This window comes from Rattus rattus, chromosome 9 (genome assembly GCF_011064425.1).
Source record: "Rattus rattus isolate New Zealand chromosome 9, Rrattus_CSIRO_v1, whole genome shotgun sequence".
NCBI classification, from domain to species: domain Eukaryota; kingdom Metazoa; phylum Chordata; class Mammalia; order Rodentia; family Muridae; genus Rattus; species Rattus rattus.
In genome coordinates this window covers 74121579-74135371 of record NC_046162.1, presented here as the reverse complement: position 1 = coordinate 74135371, position 13793 = coordinate 74121579, and the positions used below count along the sequence as shown (strand labels likewise).

The 13793-nt window shown below is 40.5% G+C and overlaps 1 long non-coding RNA gene across 1 annotated transcript; it reads left to right on the top strand.

The window, feature by feature from the left end:
* The first annotated feature begins 228 nt into the window (after positions 1–228).
* LOC116909581 lies at positions 229–4870 on the top strand. Its single transcript, XR_004389082.1, has 3 exons — positions 229–324; positions 3709–3762; positions 4781–4870. It is a non-coding gene; the product is annotated as an uncharacterized LOC116909581 (long non-coding RNA).
* Positions 4871–13793: the final 8923 nt, after the last annotated feature.

The window sequence follows — 13793 nt, the reverse complement described above, 5'->3', positions numbered from 1 at the left end:
GGCGGACTGTCACCTTCCTGTAACTTTGTCACCCCCAGTTTTCAGAAGTAGGTCTCTTCACAACGATTAGATCGACAAGCTGTCTTAGATTCTGCCAATAACTGTTCTCATTGGTCCCTGATTTTTCAATAGAAACAAGAGGCCCTAATCCTCAGGAATTGTAAGCTTTCTCCACACTTGAGGGACAATAACCTTTGTTTGCTTCTCTCTTTCCACAAAAAGGAAAGGTCGATGCCAGTAAAGTGGACACACTTCTGGGAAGCCTGGGGCTAAATCTCACTCAAAAGGAGTTTGACGATCTCAAAAGAAACCTGAAACTTGATGGTGAGAATTTTTACTATTATTGAGCAATCGGAAAAGGCTAATCAGAAAAGCTTGTTTTAATCTGTACTTACACGGCATCAAAAACGCATTTTGAAAACTTGGGGTGAGCACAAGGGAAGAGCACACCCTACCTCCGGCCAGCTTCAAGCACCTTTTAGAGGACTTTAAGTGCTCCCCCGACATCCCCCCCCAACTTTCTCCAACCTGGCTCAGTTTTACTCTTTTTCGTTTCGTTTTGAGACAGGGTCACTGTGTAGACCAGGCTAGTCTGGAATTTACAGAGACCCACCTGCCTCTGCCTCCCAGTGCTGGGATTAGAGGTGTGCACCAGGGCATCTGGCCCCAATCTTTTCTCAGGTAAGGTGAAGATATAGGTGACACTCAAATTTCAATCTCCTCCTTGGCCAGCTTCTGAGCGGATGGCCTCAGTGTTTATTCTCTTAGTCTAACTGAAGCAAACCTATTGGGCAAGCAGCCTCCTAATTTGGAACTCCCATCCCTTACTTTTGAACTGGGTCCCTCAGAGAAAGTCCATGGTGGACAGTTTGAAGCACAGCTTCCTAAGCGTGGGCCATGACCCTATTAGAGGGAATGCAAATGGGTGTGGGGGTTGTAAAAACATGGAGATGGTAAAAGATTTCCGAAGGCCAAGTAGAACTCAAACTCACACGTAACAAGCCTGAGGGATTCTGAGTGGGCATCGTGGAGGTAGTTTCACTGAGGAGTAGCCCTGCTTCTGCGCACAGTGGGTGCTCTGCACCTTATGCGTAGGCAGGCCACACAGCAGCAATGAAAGCTGTTGGAAATGCCTTGGCACGGACTAAGAGTATATGATGTGAACTGCAGTGGTTTTGCTGTACATACGAAGTTTTTCAAACCCCCAAGTGGATCTCAGACCCATGCCACTCGTGCTTCATGCATGCATACATTCATACATGTACTTTCCATTTATTTGTCTGAACAACTTTAGTACATGTGAACTGGGAATTTCATATTTTGTTTCAATCAATCCACTTATTAGGAAGTTTGGGGTGTTTTTTTTTTCCCTTTACTTCTAGTGATATGTCTTGCTTAAAGAATACTTTATCCATGGGACTGGTGTGATGGCTCAGAGGTTAAGAGCACTGGCTGTCCTTCCAGAGGACCTAAGTTTGATTCCCAGCAACCCCTTGGCCTTTTCTGATCATCTATAAAGGAATCTGACGCCCTCTCCTGGCATGCAGGTGTACATACAGCAGAGTGCTCACATATTAAATAAATAATAGTTTTTAAAGAAGAGTACTTTGTCCAGTGTTACCAACATTACCAACTTGCTTGTAAGCCTGTCTTTATCTTGCCTTTTCCTTATGTTCAAAGGGTAAGTTTTATAAGCAGCATATAGTTGGAATGCTTTTTTTTTTAATTGAGTCTGACATTTCAACTAAAGCTTTTATTACATTGAATGAGATTACTGATACAGACCAGAACAGTGCGGTTGCCGAGTTTGGCTGAGTGCTCGCACCTGCAGTCTTAGCATCTGTCAAGACAGCATTGGCTCTTGTGCATGAGTCTTCCTCAGACCCCATCCTAAACCTCCTCCGCCCAAACCCAAAAGCAACTGATCCCCCCCCCCAGTTAGCTTTGCTTAACCAGGACATCGTGTAGCAAAATCACACAGCGTGTGTTCTTCTAGAAAGCCTATCTTGCTGCTTTCCAATACTACAGGATAATGACTCCAAGAACTAGCAGCAAAAAGCAACTGCCTTTTCTTTTTTTTTTTTTTTTTTTTTGTAATTAGAAATTCATTAGGTGGGGAATCGGATGTGACTGGGTGGGTTTGGCTTCTTCTGACTTGTAACATCTGGAATCGGCTTTGGAACCATCTAAAGTTCATCGGTCCTGTGTAGGGGTTAGTGCTAGCCATTGGATTTGGATTGAAACAGGATCTGTTTCTCTCCAAGCAGATGCCCGGCGGGGTTTCCTTGCATCATCTAGTTTGAGAGCCACGTTAAAGCACCCGAACAGACAGGAAGGCAAAAACTGCATCCTTTATACGATGTGAGCACGTGACCGCGAGGTCACACGGCTCTGCCCTCACCAAATGTTATCTTCAGAGGGGTTGCAAGACTGTATTACAGTCAGTGCAGCTTCTTGGTGAGGAATGTATCGGCCCCGACTCAGAGGTTGCATGTGGGATGAGAGAGAAGTGTTACACACTTCTCTATCATGTGTGAAGCTGCCGCGGACACTGTACAGAGAGTGTGGACGTGTGCTTCCTTTCCTGCGGGTGAATGTCTCAGACTAGAAATACTGTGCCCTGGTCTTCGGTTTTCTAAGAAGTTGACAGATGTTTTCCAAACGCGGATAAACCATTGTTGAGACAGGCATACGTCTCAACAATGCTTAAGAGTTCTCGGGGAGCGGTGATACTGGGGAGCAAACCCAGGTTCACATCCGCACTAGGTGAAGACTTTACTACTAAGCTAACTACTCCAGCCCCTGCTCTCAGGGTGTGAACATCCTATCCCAAAATGCCTTCAACTTAAATTTCTCTAAGTAGTAAGGATACTGAGTGCTTTCTAAAGTAATTATTCTTGTGCCCTTATTTTCTCTCCCTGTACGTGAAAGACAATTTTGCTTTACTTGGTTTCATTTAAAAATAAATTTAAAAATCAATATTTTTAACTGAAAACCTGTAAAACTGACTATGGTCAATACGCATGCATAAAAAGTATTAAAAATAAAGACATTTTCTCCACTGTGCTGTTTGTAAACACCAGAAAACTAAATCAGGTTGCAAAGTACATTTAGGCCAGTGGCCCTCAAACTGTAGGTTACAACCCTTTGGGGGGTCGCATATCAGATATCCTGCATCTTAGATATTTATATTACAGTTCATAACAATAGCAAAACTATGGTTATGAAATAGCAATGGAAATAAATGTTATGGTTGGGGGTCACCACAGCACGAGGAACTGTATAAAAGGGTCTCAGCATGAGGAAGGTTGAGCACCACTGGCTTAGGGTGTGATCATTTATGTGTGTGTGTTCTGGAATGGTGAATAGCAGTGATTGTTAGAGTTTTATTGAAGGTTTCAGATTCTCTGTGCATCCTAGCTTATTTAATAAGGTTTCTGTTCAAACTGCTTTGTTTGCCATAGATGATTATTTTAGTCTGCGCCTACAATTTCCTCGGATGTGGGTCAGGCCGGTCCCATCCCGGGCAGGAGTTTGTTCACTGTTACTACTTTGAGTTCCATTTTACCTCTTCACCCTCGTGAAGAACAGGGCAAAAACCTGTATTTCCTTGAGCAGATTTGCATTTGAGCAAACCGACTCCTCAGCTCAACGTCGTGTTCATGGTGTCCGTGTCACATTCCTGTCCGATCTGTTTATGTCTTTCAGAAAACCAGAAAGCGGATATCAAAAGGGTAATAAGCGAAGCCAAACTCTTCACAGGTAGGACATCACTAAGACGTTTTTTGTGCTGTGCTTGGATTTCCACCCCCCCACATTCCATAATAAGTTTATTAGTGCTCATCCTTAAGATATTTACAATGAATTTTTTTATATCCAACTTTTCTTACACCTTTAACTTCGATGTAGAGTTCAGCCATACCGAGAGATGCTGATATTTAATAAACAAATTATATATTTTTTGTGGTTTCTGACAAAAGCGTGCTTATTCTTCTAGGGTTTTAGTGGAGGCCTCGGATCAGCTATTCATGAGCCAAGAGGTCTAGCAGCATTGTGGTTATATTCGCTCCCACCTTCCCTCGTCTCCTACCTCCCTCTGTCTCTCTCTCTCTCCATCTCTTTCAGTTGTCTTGAGGCAGAATCTTGCTATGTAACCCAGGATGACCTTGAACTAACTGTGTAGTTGCAGGGCAGTCTCAGGCTTGAGATCTCTGTTCCTCAGCCTCCCTCATGCTGGACTCACAGGCTTGAGCATCCATACTGGTTCTGGCTTCTTTCCGCCCCTCCCATCCTGTCCCTCTTTTGCCAAGGCTTGTCCTCTACCTTACCTCAGCCACTCTCGCTCACCACCTCACCCACCTCTAGGTCCCGTGAGCTTTTAGATTAACTGGCTCTTGCTTAGAAACTACATAAATATCAATATTATGATTATGATGGTGATGGTGGTGGTGGTGATGACGATGACGATGACGATATTTCAGAGGGTTAAAGTGAGTCGAGCCGCTTTAGTCATAATCATATCTAGTGGCAATGGAGGAAGACCAGGAAGGCCTGACTCAGTGGCCCATTCCAGATTGCGATTTTCTTCTGGGTTAGGATGCCTTTTGGCCAACAGGTTCAGAAGACCACGCTCCCTCTTAATCAAGAATCAAGACATATGTTTGCCTTACTTGGGAATGTATAAGAAGGTGAATGGGAGGATGAGTCTGGGTCAGCATTTTTGTTATTCGAGATCCAAAAATTACCACACATCAACCATTTTTTTCCTTTTCTGTCAAAGGCCAGAAAGTTGATGCCAACAAACTTCAAGACATTCTGAGAAGCTATGGCATTAACCTCAATCCTAACGAAATAGAAAACTTGAAAAAGATGTTGCCAGTGGATGGTAAGCATCGTGAGTGGCATTTGGGCTTGTTAGGTAGTTTGATTTTCCGTCTCTGTAAAGAAATCCCCGAACTAAAAATGCTTGAAAACTATTAAAACCTAATGATGATAACCAATATACTCTCATTAGATTTTAATTTAAAAATCATCAAATCTTTCAGCTACCAAAGTTCTTTACTGGATTTGTTTTTTAAAGGGGGGGGGTAGAAGGAATAGTGGGAGGGCAAGCAAGTAGAGGTGGAGAAGGAAAAGAGAATAAAGGGACAAAAAGTGAAATAATGTGGCTGCGTGGTTCTGCAGGAATAAAATATCTACTTAACCAAATGATGATTTTATATATTAAGAAAGGCTGGATATTCTAATCATGCTTGGGCATGTGTATTAGACACATACGCGTATGTGTTTGCGTGGAAACCAGAAGGCAACCTCAGATGCTTTCCTCAGGCTCTCCGTAGTCTGGAGCTCACCCATATGGCTCACTGGGCTATCTCACAGGTTCTGGAGTTCAACTTGATTCTAGTGTTTGAAGGCAAGCACCTTCTGACCAACCAACTCCCATCCCAGGCCACCAAAAGATGGATTTCTTGGCTTCGTTATTAGAGGAAATGAAACTAAAAGCAAATCGAGGGAACACAAAGTATATTCAAACCCATAAGTCGAAGAGAAGCACAATTTTTTTTTTCATGGATTTGTGTGTCACGCTTTTAAGACAGGAAATGATTGATTAATTGATGGATAATATTTCTTAGTTATCCATATTAAATATTAACTTATTTGTAACTTTTCATGGTGCTAATATGGGTGCTGACCATAGAAAACCTTGGCGATACAAATAAGCAAAGGTGAAAAAAGTCCTTCCTCAAATCTGTGCCTACTGTCAAAATTTGGGAACGTGTATTCCAGCACCCTGACTGTAAATATGTCTTTTCTTTTTAAACTTCATACCCTTAGATAAATCTGTACCAACAGCCTAAAGTCTCTAGAGACTTAGTTGTGAAATGTATCAATTTAAATGTATCAAGTTTCCCTCCAGAGAACTTGTAATTTCAACACCCACAAGCAGCAGTTAAGGGCACTGTTTTCCTCATTTATAATGTAGGAACAAAGGGGGATTTTACACATCTCGTTACTGTTTGGGTTTCACTCATGAACCTCTGAAACCAGGCATTTAGGCCTGTGTATTCTCTGTGTGTATTTGAATGCGCTTTCAGGTAAAGATGTTTGAATTGGGTTGGGGATTTAGCTCAGTGGTAGAGCGCTTGCCTAGGAAGCGCAAGGCCCTGGGTTCGGTCCCCAGCTCTGAAAAAAAAAAGAACCAAAAAAAAAAAAAAAAAAAAAGATGTTTGAATTCCTTTCTCTCTCTGAGGTAGAAGTTGTGCACGATCTTGTGACTCTTACCTCCAATCCACCCTTCTTTTACAGATGACGGAAAAGTTTTTCAGAAAAGGTTGTTGAAGGGTGTGATGACTCTGGATGGTAAGGAGCAAACCCCAAAGGCCTGTAAGGCCCTTGTTTGTACTGTGAAACGAAGCGTCGTTCTTTTATTTCTCACTGTATCCTCACTTAGGCTACATCTTCCAAGTTCTCTCCTGTGCTGGGACTGTTTGGGCTTCCTTGGATAGCCCCACATTCCGGCCCCAAGGAGAAACTGTTCTTTTAACTAGAACAACAAGCAACGCAGGGTAAAGTCTCTCACCTAAAGATTTAGGTCCAAAGTAGAGAGCAATCACTCGCAGGCACTGTCGGTCAACGTTAGCGTTCCTTAAGATGGCTTTGCACTTACACCTGTGCCCAGCGTAAGAATTGAGGGGGTTTTATTCTCCTACTTACTGAGCAACACTGAAAGTTTGATATTTATCTTAAAATCATAATAATAATGTCAGGAAACTAGTGATTTTTTTAAATCATAATAAAATGCATGACTGTCGTTAAAGAGGAGACATGCTAGAACAGTATAGCTCCACAGACCAGGTTAGACTTATTCCATTTTAATGCATTTATTTCCTGTCCTCTACTTAGAAGCCACTGTTGATGTCAATAACCTGGATACGTTTTTAGAAAGCATGGGGATTGAGATCACTGAGAAAGAATTCACGGATCTAACAAACATGCTGCCAGAGACTGGTGAGTGCTGTGACCAGCTTGGGGTGGGTGGGAGGCAGGACCAGTCCATGAGAAACATCTCATAGATGTTTCAAAGGCATAGAAAAAAATCTGAATTTGAGGAAAATATTTCTTTATCTTTGTTGCCTTGGTTGTGGTATCTCTTCACAACAATGGAAACCCTAACTAAGACAGAAATTGGTACTAGCAATACTGTGGTTTTGCTGAGACAGGCCTGACCATGTTATTGTTTGGAGGAATGTTGATCTTGAGACTTTAGAAAACAGTGCAATACTTTAGGTAGGGTATAATGGGCTATCCTAGTAGTTATATGGAAGATGGTGGTCCTGAGGGTGATTTGAACTGTGGAGGCCTGCTGGCTCAAGAGATTTCAGAGAAGAATTTTAATATGTGGCCTAAAGACTGTTCTTGTGATGTTTTGGGGAAGAATGTAGCTGCTTTTTGCCCTTGTCTGAAGAGTCTGCCCGAGATTACAGAGAAGAGAATCAAATTAATTGCACTGACAAAGGAAGTCTCAGAAAAGCCCAGCATAGACTTTGTCCTCTGGTTCACTTTCATGAAGAACATTTTGATCAAATATAGAAAGCTGAGGAAGGAAAAATACAAAATGAATGGTTCAAGTAACAAAGGGGCACCAAGAAGTGAAATGGAGCTGAATCCTGTGTTCAAGGAAATAAATAAATTGAGAGAGTGGTGATCTCAGGGCAAGATCCCACCCAGCTAAACTTATTGTTTATGTTTGCTGTTGAAGGAGGAATAGTTATGTCATGCTAGGTGTTATTACCTGGTTATCGTTTTCATTTTTACTTTAATCTGAAATGAACTACAATCCAGAAATGCAGGGCACACTTGTGATCCAGATCTTGAAGCTGGAAGACAGGCTTTTGATCCAGATTTGAGGAATAGTGGCCATGAAAACTTTGGCCCAGATATGGTGGTACACACTTTTAATCCCAAAAGACAAAGGCAAGCAGATCTCTGAGTTCAAGGCCAGCCTGGTACAGAGTAATTTCTAGGTAAAGAAAAGCTTAAGTCTAGGCATGATGGTGTTCACTTTTAATCCCAGAACCCAAGAGATAGAGCCTTGCTGATCTCTGAGTTCAAGGTCAATCTACAGAGCAAGTTCCAGGACAGCCTAGCTTAGGCAGTGAAGGAGTTGGAAAATAGAAAGCTAGTTATAATGTAATAGAATAAGGAGGCCATGTTTCAGCTCCAGCAAGCAGCAGAACTCATCAGCTTCAGCCACGTGGCCCTGGCTTTAGAGTCAAGAATAGAAGGGACTACTGGAACAATTGATGTTGGCTAGCTGGAGCTAAAAAATTAGCAGTGATTAAGAAGAGTCCAGCATCACTGAGGTGAAATCTTCTGTAAAGTGTTTTCTGAGAGCACAAAGAAACTGTGTTCCAGAGACAGCCAAGGTTGTACCTCATGTTGCAGCTGGACTTGGTAATGTGTGAGAATCATCCAGGTGATACTGGTTTTAAAGGCATGAAGGGGTTCTGGTTAGCAGCTGAAAGACTTTGTACGGTCAGAGGTCTTTGGTGAAGGTGCAACCTCAGTTGCATTTGGCAGCCCAGGACTGAAGGGCTTGCAAGAAGTTGAGGCTTGGCACCATGAAGAGAGCCTATGACAGGTTTTGGTGAAACCTAGTCCCTTCTATTCTTGACTCTAAAGCCAGAGCCACATGGCTGAAGCTGCTGAGTTCTGCTGCTTGCAGGAGCTGGAGCATGGCCCCCTTGTTCTATTATATCAGAAGACCCAGCATATTGGAGATGCCAGTATCATGGGATGACCACTAAGAATAGAAGCAGCAGTGGAGTAGAGTCAGCCAGAGCCTAGAGTGCTACAGAAAGTGGAACAAGAGAAGTGACCCAAAAGGAGCCCAGAAGATCATGTGTGGATCCCAGACATTGAAAACAGAAGCTATGAAGTTGAAATTGCCTTGATATCCTAAGATGTTAGAGATGCCAGAGCCTGGGATGCCTGCCAAGGAAGCTGCTATCAGGGACTGGAACCAACCAAAGAGAAAGAATTGTGTCACAGTCAAATTATTTTGTTTAATGTAAACTTCACGGACTTGAGATTTCTTTCACTGACCTGTTCTTAGGTACAAGCAATAAAGAAGAGTCCTGAGTGCCAGCCATTGCAGAGACCTGTGCAAACCCATCATCTGCTTTGACTCTTTCTGCTCTTCCTATGGCGGTTTTCATTCAAGCCAGATTGGAAAGCTTCAGTTTAGCATGAACCATGGGCAGACACTCTTGATAGTTCCTTTTCCTAGTTCACTTGCTATCACTCTCTTATTATAAAAGCAGCTTAATGCTACCAGCAGTGGTCGTCGGTGTATACCAGAATGTATTATCAGCATTTCCAAGAGAAATGTGGACTTAGAAACAAGATGCATCCAAAACACGTGATAGAAGATCTTATCTACACGAGAACAAACGATGCAAACCATCTCAGTTCTGGTAGCTGTTAATGGAACGATCCATTGAAGGCCGAAATTATACATTTTAGAAGGATGATTTATTAATGTAATCATCAAGTCTGTAATTCATTGCAGGGGTAAGGGGGGTGGCTCCCATCCTGGAATGGGTTGAAGTGAGCCACAGAATCTGGCACAGGTGTAGTTTTAAAGACCGATGGTCTCTGGACATTCTAGCTCTCTAACTATAATGAATGCTTGTTGATAATGTCTAAAACGTTCTAAAAACTTTCTTGCTCATTCTAAGGGTTAAAAGCAGCTGGCTTAAATGATTAACACCTCTAGCCTAATGGCTGGGGATTAAGTAAAGTAGCCTTTGTTCTATCTCCACAGGAACTGCATGACTCTAACTCCCAGCCTGCTAGTTGAAGTAGCAGGAAGAAAAAGGGACACTTTGAAAAGTGAATTTAGTCTTTACTTATAAGTTCTCTCTAAAACATTTCCTAAGAAAGTTCTTCTCTAAAAGGGTCTTCTCTCTTTAAGGCTCTTCTCTCTGAAAGTTTCATCTCTGCTCTCTCCTAATCTCGCTCATTCCTCCTGCTCTAATGTAACAATAATGCCCTTACTCTTGATGCCATGCCCTCCAATGTTATTCCCAGTGCTTGTACTTCCAATTGCTATACCATGTAATCGTTCCTAGTCTTTTGTACCTTTTCTAGGAGAATAGATCACATGGTCTCTTTTTTTTTTTTTAAACAGAAGTTAACTAGTAGTTCAAACAAACTCAAATCATAAATTGACTAAGATGTTTACAACAGAGAATGTTTACATGCATATCCACTAAGAGTAATTATCTGACCAAACATTCATTATCAGTCACTAGCTCAACAGGTTCATTGAAAGTTAAAAACTGTAATTTTTGTGACTTATTAGTGAAGTTTTGTATAGATAAACTCAGTCAATATATTACCTTCTGTCTTAGCACCTATAGTAAATTGTAGTTCCCTTTTTATGACCTCTGGTTAATTGTTTTACAACCTCTTGGAATATGCTCTAAATTGCAGATGCCTGCTTGCTATCTCAGAAGCAGTTAACTCATGACACTTGAAAACTGACAGAGTTCTCACTGCAGCTTTGACATCGGAAAGGACTTAATAGCAGGCCTATTATAAAAGAGCTTAATAATGACTAATATAATTCTAGGAATTCTTATAGAATCATTAACAATTAAGAAATCATCTATTAGTCTATAGCATCACTACAAGACAGTACATCTTTGTCGTTCTGCAGAAAGCTGCTTAAAGGGGTGGGCTAATATCTAGTGATTGTTATATATATGTAATAATAACAGGAAAACCATATTAATAGCAGGAAACTTCCCTCAGAGATAATCTTCTTGGCCTTGCCTAAAGAAGCAAATCTGTCATTAACTTAATAGTTCATGGAGGAACCATCTCAGAAAGATCACCTGCTAGTTTTTAGTTTCTCCCTGATGACTCCTGGCATTTCATAATTTAAGTACTGAATGTTCTTGCCTTTTTCTGAGTTTGGTTTTATTAATATCTGAATTTTTCCTGTCTTACAGCTGATGGGAAAGTGAAAATAAATGATGTAATGGAAAAACTAAATACTGTTTTAGGTAAGTAGGAATTTACTTAATTTTTTCATACTGTTTTACTTATATCTCCCACTGTATCTTTATTTTCTTGTTAATTTTACTACTTTAGCATTTTGTTAAACATTTTCATCTACTTGCTTTGCAACACCTTTTCTTTTGCATTAAACACATTCCAAAATTTCAGATATTTCAAATTTTAAACAATGACTAAGGTACTATCTACAGATGCAATTTTTGGTGTGGGTCATCAACAACATTATCGTTTCTGGGCAATTGGGTGAGTATTGGGTTATTTGCAAATATGTTCCCTTGTAAGTAAGTAAGCTCCCTTAAAGTAAGAGACAGTTCTGTATTTCTAAATCTGATGCTTATTCTGTCCTCATGTGTTGTTTAGTCAACCATGAAAGATGCTGGACATGCTTTGTTTTTCATAATTTGAATTCATTTGGTGGTGTTCTGTAGCAATGACCATACACTTTCTTAATAGTACAAGAATGTTTGAGTCCTTACCTTTAGGTCCCTCTTCAACCAAAGTCACAGAAGACCCCTATCAGGGTTGACCATATCTCCTTCATGATTGCTGATTCTCCTTGGAGTGACTGCCTCAGTATCAATCAAGATATTTTTATCCTTTTCTGTCTTTAAATCAACTGATGAACGTGTTTCATGGTGTGATGACGGCTCTGTACAAGAATTTAAGACACTGAAGAACAGAATTCAAATAGTTATAAGACAAACAAAGCAGAAAGAGTTATACAAAAGACCTGGAAGGTGCTGGAATCCAGGTCCATTATCTTCTCAGGTCTGAAAGATTAGTTCAAATAGAAGATTGGGCCAAATAATGCCTTAAGTTTACTATGAACAAGCTACTTTTTCTTTTACATATATGCAAAGTCTCACCTCATTAGCTAGTAGAGCAATGATTGTGTTACATAATAGTCAAAATGACGTGAAATTTTTGAGATCTTAAATTTAATAATTCCTGTGAATGATGTCAATTATATGTAAGAATCCATTCCACCAGTTACTATTTGTAGAACATAAACACTTACATATCATAAATATTTGTTTGGGAGGGATTTACAAGACTAATATATAAGGTCTTATGAAGTCCAAGCTGGCCTTGAACTTTCTGCGTAGCCAAGACTCTTCTTAAACTCCTTATCCAGCTGCCTCACCCAACCCAAGTACTGTGGTTACAAGCATGCACCCCAGAAAGATTCCTGTCCCCACTGGACTTTTTGTAAAGAAACAAATATTTGCCATTATTGATGTTACACACAAATAGCTAGTAATTCTTTAATTTGGTTTACTCTTAAAATCTGAATTATAAAATTATTTGGGGCCTAGGTGGGCATTAGTACAGAAGATTATATCTCTCTAAGTTGAAAATGAATAACAGTAAATCAACAAACAAAACCTCTGACAAAAAGATTAAAAATAAAAGCATATGAAGATGTGTGAAATGCTTCATTTTCTTGTTCTGATGACCTTAAGCAGAAGATTTCTATTTCTTGAAGATTTGAACTTGTTCTGAGGGGCTTGGATCTTAAGTCAGAGGTACCGTCCATTTGCCCCTTTTGCTGTAGTGAAGCTTTTTATCTCCTAAAATTCATGCTAAGACCCTAACCTCCAGGCCTATGGTATTAGGAAATGGAACCTGAGTAGGTCACAGGGGTTCAACTCTCATGAGTGGAATTAGTGCCTCATAAACTATAAAATGTTTGAGGGGACATAAGCTCCCAAAGCAGTGGGAGTTTTTAAGAACACTCAGTCCTTGTCCAGGTCCAACCCACATCACTACTCTGCGATCACTGTCAGGATAAGTACTCTTTTCTCTGACCCATCCCTGTTTATTTTACAGCTAAAAATAGTCTTGACATAGACATTAGTAAAACACCAGTGTATATGATTCAAGAAACAACCAAAGAATGAATGATGGTACTGGAGTCCCTGAAGGCAATAAATGCCACTGTTGTGGCCAAAATAAACTCTGGATTTGTAAGAATCCAAAATGATCGTTTCCTGATTATCCTAATCTTCTTTATATTTGGTACATAAAAAGTCCAAGGGTGTTATTGTAATATGACAAATACATAAATAAAAGACTCTTAGGGATGCTGTCAATGAATTCACTTCTGTTTTGCACAGTAACATGGTTTAGGACTCTATAAAATCTCACACATGATCTCATCTAATCTTCCCAAAAACTTTGTGCATAAATATCACTAGCATAAGAATTTGGGGTGTTATATTTCTAATGTATGAGCTTTTGCAAGACGCATACAAACTCACATGAATTCTACATTGCTTTTCCTAATTTTGTGGTGGGGGGGTCACTAGAATTTTGATAAGAAAGGGCTGAGAATATAGCTCAGTGAGTAAAATGCTTGCTGAATCTAGATTGTAACCCTGGTGCTGGGGATCAGAGGTGGGCAGATCCAAGTGTTCACTGGCCAGCCAGTCTAGCTGAAATGTTCAGTTCCAGGTTCAGTGAGAGAGCCTGTCTCAGATAGTTAATGTGGAAGCACAATCGCAGAGTACATCCTGATGTCAACCTTTGTCTTCCCCATGAACTCACATTGGTGAGTATAGCCATACACATGTACACATGCATGTACAGATATTCAGATAGGGATTCCATTGGAAGCTAAGGAATACCTTGAGATGGTCCACATTTCAAAAACATTAATTCTTCTAGTCCATTAGTGCAGGGTTTCCTTCTGTTTATTTGTATCTTGT